The sequence below is a fragment of the Meriones unguiculatus genome, chromosome 1, assembly GCF_030254825.1.
Source record: "Meriones unguiculatus strain TT.TT164.6M chromosome 1, Bangor_MerUng_6.1, whole genome shotgun sequence".
NCBI classification, from domain to species: domain Eukaryota; kingdom Metazoa; phylum Chordata; class Mammalia; order Rodentia; family Muridae; genus Meriones; species Meriones unguiculatus.
The window spans coordinates 197,143,814-197,154,601 of NC_083349.1; the positions used below are offsets into that span (position 1 = coordinate 197,143,814).

The 10,788-nt window shown below is 52.0% G+C and overlaps 1 protein-coding gene across 1 annotated transcript in view; it reads right to left on the reverse strand.

The window, feature by feature from the left end:
- The window catches only part of Paqr5 (progestin and adipoQ receptor family member 5), a 68,319-nt gene extending 67,594 nt beyond the window's left edge, over positions 1-725 (reverse strand). The window contains exon 1 of the mRNA XM_060375583.1: positions 591-725. The gene's annotated coding sequence lies outside the window, so the exon portion shown is untranslated. The remainder of the gene's footprint in view (positions 1-590) is intronic.
- Between the last annotated feature and the right edge of the window lie 10,063 nt (positions 726-10,788).

A 10,788-nucleotide genomic window follows, 5' to 3' on the forward strand; every position in this document is an offset into this window, starting at 1 on the left:
GGGTGTCAGTGAGGACCTGGCCTGACCAAACAGAATGAGACAGAGGAAAAAAAAAGAAAGAAAAGAAGAAAAGACACTTGTGCCCAGGCCCCCTCCTTCTCAGGGTGCAGTCTTACCTCTGTGGGCACAAAACTGTGCCCGTCTCACACACTGACTGGTTCATAGTGTGCGCCTGCTGGGAGGAGGCGGGAAGTTCACGCATAAACATTCCTGATGTTTAGAATTACCAACTGTTAGTTCCTATCCCGGATTTTTTTTTTTTTTTTTTTTTTTTTTTTTTTTTTTTTTTTAGGGATGGAGAGCCAGGATAGGGAGAGAGGGTGTCTGCTTCGCTGATCTGCTGATCTAATTAAGGGGAAAACAGGATACTCGGAAAGGCCGGGGCAGGAGCCTCCCCTCCTTCACGTGGGCTTGGGGTGCGCGGGTGCAAGTGCCTGCCTTGGCAGTTGCCTGATGCACTGCCGTCCAGGCACAAACTTTCCAAGATTCATCTCCCATCAGCACCCGGCCTCCGCGGCTCAGCGGCTGAGAAGGAGCGCGTGGACGGGGACCCGTGGGGGACACTGGCTGGGAGTTCCGCCCTTGGTTACCTGGATTCTGAGGCTCACTGGCGTCCAGGGGACGGGGCGTAGAGACGTGGCAAAACCAGATCCGAGACGGGCCACTCTTCCCAGGCCACCGCGGCCCCCAGGCTCTCGGGAAATGCACCTGGAGCACCAGGCGGCGCGCCCTCCCGCCACGGGTCCCCGCCCAGGCTGTCCCGGCGGGGGCGGGGCGGGGCGGCCCCGGGGAGGAGCCCAGCAATGGGCAACCCTCCCAGCTCCCTGGCCGCTCCGGGCCTCCCTGGCCTGAACCGTGGACCTCTTCACCTCCAAAGCCACCCCGCGTCCCGTCAGCCTCAGGTGCCCCTTGGCTGGAATCTGAGGTGCACAGGGTCCTTTCTGGCAACCTGTGCTCGCTGCTGAGTGCTCTACGCTCCTTCTACCCTCAGCTCTGAGGTCTGGGATCCCAGAGGCCACCGTGCGGCTAGCTGACGGACATGAAAGCAACTGGTGTGATGTCCCACCCTATGGACATCCTCTCCTCTGCCAACAGTGGCCATCAGTCCGCCTAAGACAGTGGGTCCTTGGCAATCCTCTACTCTTCTCCACAGGCTCGGAGTCCCAAGTCCCAGGCTCCCCGATTGGAAGGTGCTGGGCATGGCCCTCTGCCAGCTAGTGGACGCTGATGGAGGGACACAGAAGATAAAGAAACCTGGCTGCAGGGCTCTGGAAACTGATTCCTCCAGGTGCGGAGGGAAGAGCAGTCCGAAGCCGCTTCCTCCTCCTCCCGCCCCACTGGAGGCAGCCAATCCCCGAGATCAATCAGTGGGCAGACACCTGGGTCCTTACTCTAGTTAGCTTGCTTCTGCTCCCTGCCCTGCCTTGCCGGCAGGTATCGGCACTGGGAAGAACAGGAGACGGGGCCTCCAGATACCTGCGGTCTGTTTCTGAATGAAATCAATGTGATGTGTTAGAGCAAACTGCCGTCAGCCCCTTGTACACATCCCAGATCATGACGCTGGGCATCTTGCTTAATTGTTTTGTTGCTGGGTTTGTTCTCTCTCTCTCTCTCTCTCTCTCTCTCTCTCTCTCTCTCTCTCTCTCTCTCTCTGTGTGTGTGTGTGTGTGTGTGTGTGTGTGTGTGTGTTCATGTACGTTGGTTGGCCAGTGAGCCCCAGGGATCCACTTGTATCTGCCTTCCAGTGTTGGGATTACAAGCATGAGCCACTAATTCCTGGCTTTTTTTTTTTTTTTAATTTGTGTGTCTGTGTGTGCACATTGTGTGCACAGGTGCCCATGGAGACAACTGGATCCCCTAGGTTATAGGTGGTTGTGAGCAACCGGATGTAGGTGCTGGGAACTGAACTCTGGTCCTCTGGAGGAGTAGTAGTAGCTCTTGATGCTGAACCTTCTTTCTAACCTCTTCTCACCTTTAATCGCGGGCTGTGGAAGCAAGCCCTTTACCAGCTGAGCTGTCTCTCCAGCACTTCCAGATCTAGTTCGCTGAGGAGGAAGGGACTTAGCCACACAGGCAGGCATCCTCTGCAAACCAGAGTTTGATGAGGGAGTGGAAATGGGCTCCATGCTGGGCTCAGCCTTGGGTAAATCTGCTAGATGGAGATGCAGATCGTGGACTTTGTCTTCTTAAGGAAGGCTACTGGCAGAGAGAGCAAGGGCTGCCCTCTGTCTAACCCCCACCTCCAGCCCCCATCCTACCCAAGCAGGTATGGCAGTAACACAAGAATCTGAGCCCTGTGTATGGTTTCTGATGCCATCTTTTGATTATGGAACAGCAATGGGCTTCGGAGGCAGAAGGCACGCAGCATTCTCCAGAAGTCCTCTTTATGCTCCCCACAGAAGCTGCAACCCAGTAAGAGCATGCACCCACTACCAGCAGCCAGGGTAAACAGATGCCCAGTGCCCACTCAAAGTCCTGTGTTGTAGGCGTTATTAATATTTACTATGGGTTTAACTTCTGGTATCGCTGCTGTTAATCCTCAGCAGCTGTAAAACCAAATCACCACACAGAGACTGGATTTTAGTTAACCTAGAACACAATGCTGGGCAATATTTACTTCCTCCTAAACCTCCAAACCCTCAGTTTCCTAACATTTAGATTTCCCACATTATACTTGCTTTTTGTGAAATCTTAGGTCTGGTTCATGCTCCACATCCTCCAAGATCTCTCCTCCAGCTCTGCTCTCCTCGCTCTCCCTTTTGCTCCTTCTCTTCCCACTCATCTCCTGCCTTCTGGCTCCTCCCCTTTTTCCTGTCCTCTGGCTCCTCCCATTGCACAACATTGTATCTAGTTGCTTTATTTTGTCCTGTTTACACAAGAGTTGAGACAGGATGCTTATAGTGAGTATCACAATGCAATATCCGGATTGAAACCAGAGTTGGGGGTGGGGAAATCAGCATTTGAATTAATAAGGGTAAGGCGTATACATTTTAAAAGAACATTATACCAACAGTCCTGCCCACTGCAGGCTTATGGAAAGATGCAGGCTCCTAATTTAAATATCCTCGGTGAGGAATGCATTAGCATGTCTTAATTTATGGCAGTCTTTCAGATAGGTGTTGTGGATACCCATCTCTGTCCTCAGGGAGTTCAGAGCAAATGTAAAACACCACAAGGAGGACTGGAGAGATGCCTCAGTGGTTAAGAGCATTCTGTGCTCTTGGAGAGGACCTGGGTTCAGTTCCCAGCATCTACATAGGCAGCTCATACTACCTGTAACTCCAGTTCCAAGAGGCCCAATGCACATGGTACTTGTCCATATACTCAGGCACATATACGTTTGACCAGTAGCTAGCTAGGTAGCTAGCTAGATCTTTAAACATCAGGTGGAGAAGGGAGATTGGGATGGTAAGCACACAGGAAACTCAGAGCAGGGGAAGGAGAGATGAGTGGGCTGCTGGCATAGACAGCACAGAGAAGAGCTTGCAGTGTCATATTGAGGAGAGGAGGCCCGAGAGGAAAGTGTTCTGCCCAAGGTCACATAGTCACAGAACATAAGTAGCAGAGCTGAACTGTAGACCCTGATCCTCGGGACTAGGTGTTATTTTAGGGTTTCTGTGCAACCCAAGGAAATGCGGTGCCTGGGAAGGATGGGGTGCCTTGGGGTGGGGAAGAGGAACTAAGCTAGGGGTCAGGAGTGGGAGACTGCTGAGACGGTGGCAGGCTCTGGAAGGAGAGAATGGCACAGAGAAGGAAAGCCAGACTGGCAAGTGTAGATAATAGCATTTTCAGCCCAAGCCAGTTGGGGGAATAGGAACGCCAGATATCCGTGGAGAGACATGGCCTCCCAAATGCCCAAAAGGACTGCACGCCACCTGCCAAGAAGGCTGAGGGTAACATGGCCAGGCAGGGTGAGCTCCAGAAGCCAGAGGCCTTGGGCAAAATGTTTCTCCTCTCTGAGGGCCGGGGTTTCTCCACCCCTGAGGTGGTAGGTAACTTCCGCCTCCTTCCCAGGGTTGTGATGTAGCTGCACACATCAGGAAGCGTTGTGTAAGCACAGAGCACAGAGTAGATCTAAGCTGTGCGGGGCACCGGCTTTCCCCACCAGCCCCAGTGCTGGCTCGTGGAGGCCAACAAAGCACACACTGTGGGGATCTGCAGGTGTCCGGGGTGGCCTAGAGACCACAGGAAGGGTGAGGTCAGCCTCAGAGGTCAGTCTCCTCTGACATCTCCACAAACCAGTGCAAGCCACATAGCCCAGGCCTCCCATCTTTCCCTTCTCCTCCCAGAGTAGCATCACACGGACCCTTCGGGGGATTTGCAAGCTCCTCCAGACTGGGCTCAGGCTGTGGCTCCCCTCTGTCTGTTCAAAATGCCCCTGTGGGCTGCTGAGGTGACTCAAAGGGTAGGAGCTTGCCATGCAAGCCGACCTCTGTTCTCCAGAACTCCTGCGGAAGGAGAGAACTGATGAGAGAGCTGTCCTGTGATAGTCCCTTGCATGCCTTGGCACTTGCACAGTTTATGCACAAATAAACAAAACGAAAATCAAAGAAAAGGCTCCATCCAAGCCTGAGCCCAAGAGACTAAGCAGACCAGAAAGGAGGGAGGGACAGAGAGAGGGAGAGAGGGAATGAAAGAAGAAGGGAGAGAAGAAAAGAGGATGAAAAAGAGGAAGGATGGGGCAAGGAAGAAGAGAAAGTCCTCACCTCTTTTAGTTTTCTGTTTCAGATTGGTTTTCTGTTCAGTTTGGGTTTGCAGCTGGTCTCTCCACTCTCTGCCTGTATCTTCACACAGCTGTCCACCTGTCCCATGTCTCTCCTCTCTGCCTAAGCAAACCACTCTGGGTCACAACAGCCTGAACTTCATAACATCTGCTGACCTTTCTTTCACCTTGGTCACTGTCACAGCAGTAGGGATGAGGCCCGGAGCAGTGTGTGTTTCCTCCCACTCCAGCATGGGTGGGACAGTGTGACAGGCTGCCTTTCTGCTTGGGCCTGGACAGAGCCTCCTACAGACTCTTCTCCATCTTAGTGGTACTACAAAAGACTACAGCCATTTGGAGATCTTGCTAGGGGTGGAACTAGGGGTTCACCTCCCTGTGACTTCTTTTTCTGACCCTCTGATAGTCTGTTGTGTTAACAGTTTCCTCCAATATTGAAACATTTCATTTTGTGGCAAGTTCCTTAAACATGAAGACAAGCTACTTAAAATAGCTTCAGGAAGTCCCTGAAACTGACTGGATTCACCAGGCCTCTCCTTGCCAGAGTAAACAATAAAAAGCTGAGAATCGCTCTCAGAGAAAGGGAAGCTGAGCTGCAAAGAAGACTCTGAGATCAGAGAAGCTGCCTGAAGAAGCAGAGACCATCTGAGCTGCCTGGAAGTGGCTTAGACCGGAGATGTTTGGAAAGGGCACTCTTCAACCTTTTGAACTGCGTACAGGCTGTGCACTGTGCTTCAGGTTCCTGGCTTTTCTGAGCTGTCACCCACATTGGGCATGGTCCTTGGTGATGAAGCTGTCTTTGAGGCATTTCTGTTTTTCTGTAACCCCTCGCCCATACTTCTGCAAGTAACCCCAATAAAATTTAGGGTTCACCAAACTGGATTTTGGTGGTCTGTCCTGGAATCCCTATCTGGGGTAAGTAGATATGCGTGTTGTGTCTCCAGGAAATGCTTTGTCACACACACAACATAGTCAGACCACAGCTGTATCTGAACAGTTGCATGCTTTCTGGTAATACCTGGGCTCCCTCTGGAAAGACCTCTCTCCAGAGAAGGGGCTGGGAGAAATCCATGCTTCTCTCTGCTTGCCCTCGCCATGCCATAGCCTCCTTCTGCAGCCCAGTCTAGAAGGCAGTTGCGGTGTGCCTTGTCTTCTGTTTTGAGAGCACGGAGTTTCAGGTAGACTGCTTGTGGCAGGAGTGCTGCGGCTAGAAGTCCCTCCCCATGCGTGGATCATGTCCTGAGAGCAGCGCTCAGAGGGTGGAGCACGACGGGCTGGCCCTTGCTGAGTGTGTGAGGTTAGGAGAAGGTTCTGGAAGGGGAAGACGGAACCTCCTCTTGTCCAGGGCTCAGGCCTCTGCCTCGCTAAGGAGAGACCGCAAGAGTCTATTTTCTCAGGTACCCTGAAGAAGCCCCCAGACCTGCTGTGGCTTTGCAAGTTTCCTAGACTCAGTGCCTATCAGAACTAGGACATGGGGCTTGGGGAGGTGGCTCAGTGGTAGAGTGCTTCCAGACCATGGAGAGAACTGACTCACGCAAGTAAAAACTGGCTGGGTGAGCCCTCATTCAGTCCCGGAACTCGGGGGCAGAGACAGGGCAAGCAGCTAGCTGGCTAAGGCACTTTGAATGAAAACGGCTCCCATAGGCTCATAGGGAGTGGCATGATTTGAAAAAAATTAGGACCCGTGGTCTTGTTGGAGCAGATGTGGCTTTATTAGGAGAAGCGTATCACTGAGGGTGGGCTTTGAGGTTTCAGAAGCTCAAGCCAGGCCCAGTGGCTCACTCTTCTTCCTGCTGCCAGTGGATCCAGATGTAGAACTCTCTGCTACCTCTCCAGCACCATGTCTGCCTTGGTGCTCCCACGCTTCCCACCATGACAGTCATGGATTAAACCCTTGAAACATAAGCCAGCCCCAATTAAATGTTTTCTTTATAAAAGTTGCTATGGCCACGGTGTCTCCTCATAGCCGTAGAACACCGACTAAGACACTGGACTAGGTAATGGATGAGAAACACTGCCTCAATAAATAAAATTGAATGTGATCAAGGAGGATACCCAACGTTAACTTTGGATATTAGCATTCACAGACCTACTCATGTACCCACAAACACACAAAGGGCTCACATGCAAGCAATACAGATACACACATACCTGTAACACACACACACACACACACACACACACACACACACACCTGAACATGAAAAACAAAAAACTTACAGCCCCTGTGTCCAGCAGGGCCTCCAGGCCTATCTGACCTGAGGAATAAGATGGCCCAAGAGAATAGAAAAGCTGCTGGAGAGTTCAGTAGCCTTGTGGTGTCCAGGCCTGACTCAGACCCTAGCCTGCCATGCCCAGGCGCTGTCTTTACATCAAGGGGACCAGGCTCTACTAGCACAGAGAAACACTGCTTTATGGAGGTGGAGGGCTTCTTTCACAGGCCTGGGGGAGGATCACATACTTGAACGGGGCTTTAGCTCCCCTTCCCTTGCAAGCACCCTGTTTACCTCCTGAAAACCGCTTTCTCTTATTAGCCTAAATGTGTTCCTGTCCTTGCATCACAAAACCCATTGTATTAGCTTGTTTTTCCTTATTATCACAAAACACCTGAGGCTGGGTAGTGTTTTTTTGTTTGTTTGTTTGTTTTTGTTTTTTTAAAGGTTTAATTAGCTAACAGTTTTGGAGGTTAAAAGTCTAAGTTTAGGTAGTTCCGGTGATTTGACATCGCACGGAGGCCTTTCGGCAAATAACATCAGAGCTGCAGGTATGAGGCCAGCGATCCCATGGTGAGCTGGAAAAGCAGCACTCAAGGGTCAGGCTCATTCTTGTAACAACCACTCTCCTAGCAACTAACCAGGGTCCCAGGAAGGCAGCATTAATCTGTCCTGAGGAACACACTGCCGATGACCTCGTGACCTTGCAGAAGGCTCCACCTTTCTTTCTTTCTTTCTTTCTTTCTTTCTTTCTTTCTCTCTTTCTTTCTTTCTTTCTTAATATTATTTTTTTAATTTGTCTAGACAGGGTTTCTCTGTATAGGCCTGGCTGGCGTGGACTTACTCTGTAGACCAGGTTGGCCTTGAACTCACAGACTCCTGCCAGGGCACCCCACCCCCCAAGTGCTGGGATTAGAGATGAGCACCTCCACACCCCGGCTAGGCTCCACCTCTTAAAGGTCCCATAACCTACCAACACTGCAGACCAGCAGGACCAGCCACAGAGCTTCTTGTGTGCCGTTCCAGGAGGGCATCACGCCAATCCAGCGCATCTCGGTTCCAGCCCTAGGCACAGCAGTTCAGGAGCCTGGAGCTGTAGCTCTGTTGACAGAGTGCTAGCCTGGCGCGCAGTAAGCACTGGGCTCCATTCCTAACACTTCACAGATGGGGTGTGGTGGTGCACACTTGGGAAATGCAGGTAGAAGAAGAGGTGGAGGAGGAGGATCAGAGATTCAAGGCTGTCCTAGGCTACATAACTAGTTCTACCTTGTCTCTTAGAAAGGGAGAGAGATCAGTGGACTCCACAGCCGGGATACAAAGTGAATAAATTGTAATAAATAAAAAAATATTAGAAAAAGAGGCCTCCATACACGTCCATGTGTGCGCAGAACCACACACATGTACATGCTCACACATGCTCTGCGGTCACTACACATACGCACTAAAGAATGTTTTTTTGAGACAGTGTCTTCCTAGGTAGCCCAGGCTATCCTTGAACTCACCATGCTCCTGCCTCAGCTTCCCAAGTTGTGGGTTTATCTGTGCGTATGTTGTTTGTGTGTGTGTGTGTGTGTGTGTGTGTGTGTGAGAGAGAGAGAGAGAGAGAGAGAGAGAGAGAGAGGGCAGACTCATAGCTCCTCTGATGACCCTAATGCACAACAGGGCGGAGGCCTTCGGGGAATCTACCTCGGCCTGCTTGACTGTGGGGACAGCACCACAGAGACCTTGTCTCCTTCCTTGTCTCTCACGGTGTTCCAGGTTAGATCTAGCCATAGCAGCTATACACAAAACCCGTGGCGCTTTCTCCGCTCTCTCCAGGACACAAGGATGGTGGGTGGGTTTTCCCAGCAGCTGCAATCGCACTTCCTGTCTGAAGGACAGACAGCTCCTCTGGGTGTCTCGCTGCCCTGGACTGGGTGAACTCTGCAGCTGACGACGCGGGAGGGAAGGCAGGGAGGCAGGGGCAGGGGGCTGCTCCTCTGCCTGTGCGGAAGCCGGGTTTCCTCCTGGGGGATAAAGGGCAAACTTCGTTTCTCTCAGCCAGTCTAGAGACCCGTCCCTAACCGCTTGCTCCCTCTCAGCCCTCAAGTGCCAGCTCGCTGCGCCCCAGGCAAAGCCGCACTCTCAGTTCTCTCAGGAGCTGCAGGAATACCCTAACCCCTTCCTTGCAGCCCCACAGCTGAGAGTGTAGCCTGAGGAAACAGCCTCGGACTGGAGACTTGCCTGGAGACTCAGCTGCGGCCTCTGTGCCCAGCTCAGCGGTTAGCAACAGCACTCCTGTTTAAAAGCTGACTGGGAAGGCTGCCGCGGCCAAGGAAACCGCTGGGGGGGGGGGCGTTCCAGTGTGGCAGGGCATCGAGGCAGAACTCAGCACTGGAAAAGTCACGTTTGTGGGTGATGAGAGCTGGAAGAGAAGCCAAAAACAGAAACCAAATCAAAAGAAAACCAAACTGTCCACCTCCAGGTTTGGGGGATTATGGGTGATTTTTTTTTTATTCCTGCTATTGATATAATATTGTTTGTATTACAAACATTTGACATGGGCTTAGAACAATAGTATCGTTGGCTCTGCATTCAGGGAAGGCCTTGGAATTCAGTTGTTCATGTGAACACAGGGGCTAACAGGCCGGCCGCTCTGGGATACTGACCTTTCAAGGACAAAAGTTCAAATGTGGAAGGGTTCCAGGACAGGGTGACCCTTCCCCACATCCTGCATGCGGGGAAGCTGACCCCAGAGCTTGTCTTCACGATGATAGGGATGGCCGCCCATGGAGAATCTGCAGGCTGACCTCGCGTCCTGAGCTTTGGTTCTCCAGACATTCCTTTTTCATAGTGAGAATGTCGGGCTGGCACAGCAGTGCGAAGTTTCGATTCCAGCACTCAGAAGGCAGACACACGTGGTGTCTGTGAGTTCTAGGACAGCCAGGACAGAAAGGGTCAGAGGGGACCTTGGTCCTGTTTCTTTCCTCCCTTCCTCCCTTCCTCCTTCCTTTTCACCTTTCTTTCTTCAATGTGACACAAGCTATCATCAGGGGAAAACTCAGTTGAGAAAAATGCTCCTCTCAGACTGGCCTGTAGGCAAGCCTGTGGGACACTTTTGTTTGATTGGTTGAGTGATGTAGAAGGCCCCCAGCTCACTGTGGGTGGGGCCACCCTAGACAGGTGGTGCTAGGGTGCATAAGAAAGCACATGAGGAAGCATGAGGAGCAAGTCGCTAAACAGCACTCCTCCAGGGCTTCTGCAGCTGAGATAAAGCTTCCTCCCCAAACTGCTTTAGTTCTGATGTTTTATTACACTGTTGGAAAGTGAACTTGACCCCTCCCCGCCATGGTCAGAAAGATGCTGGTGTCCCTCAGCTTGTAGAAGGTGGGGATGAGCTTGAAGCCAGCGCTGAGGGGATGTTTAACCTGTTGTTTCTGCATCTTCCCCTGCTGTGGGGAGGAGAGAGGATCTGGTACTCCCCGAGCCTCCTCAGCAGCAGGCTAGCTGGGCAGGGATGCTTCTATAATTAGGAGCAGAATGGATAACTGTTACCTTATGGAAGAGGAGCTGGCACTGGGCCTATGGTTCTTAGAGCATGGGTGTGGACATCTCAAAGTTGTGGCTTCAGGAAAGGTGGGAGGGAGCCTGCCTGTGTTTTGTCCTCACCAGGCTCAGGAGTAGGCACCGGAAGTCCCTGCAGTGCTGGCTTCCTGGCCTAGCCTGGCTGCCACGGGGAATCTCAGGCCAGATCATGGCCCTGTTGACCAGCCTGCGGCTCCTATGGAAGTCTGTATTCACACAGACCATTCTGGGGGCCAGCAACAGCCTCACACTGAGTGCTGAAGGTGTCTGCCACGTTCTTAGTCCAAGCCA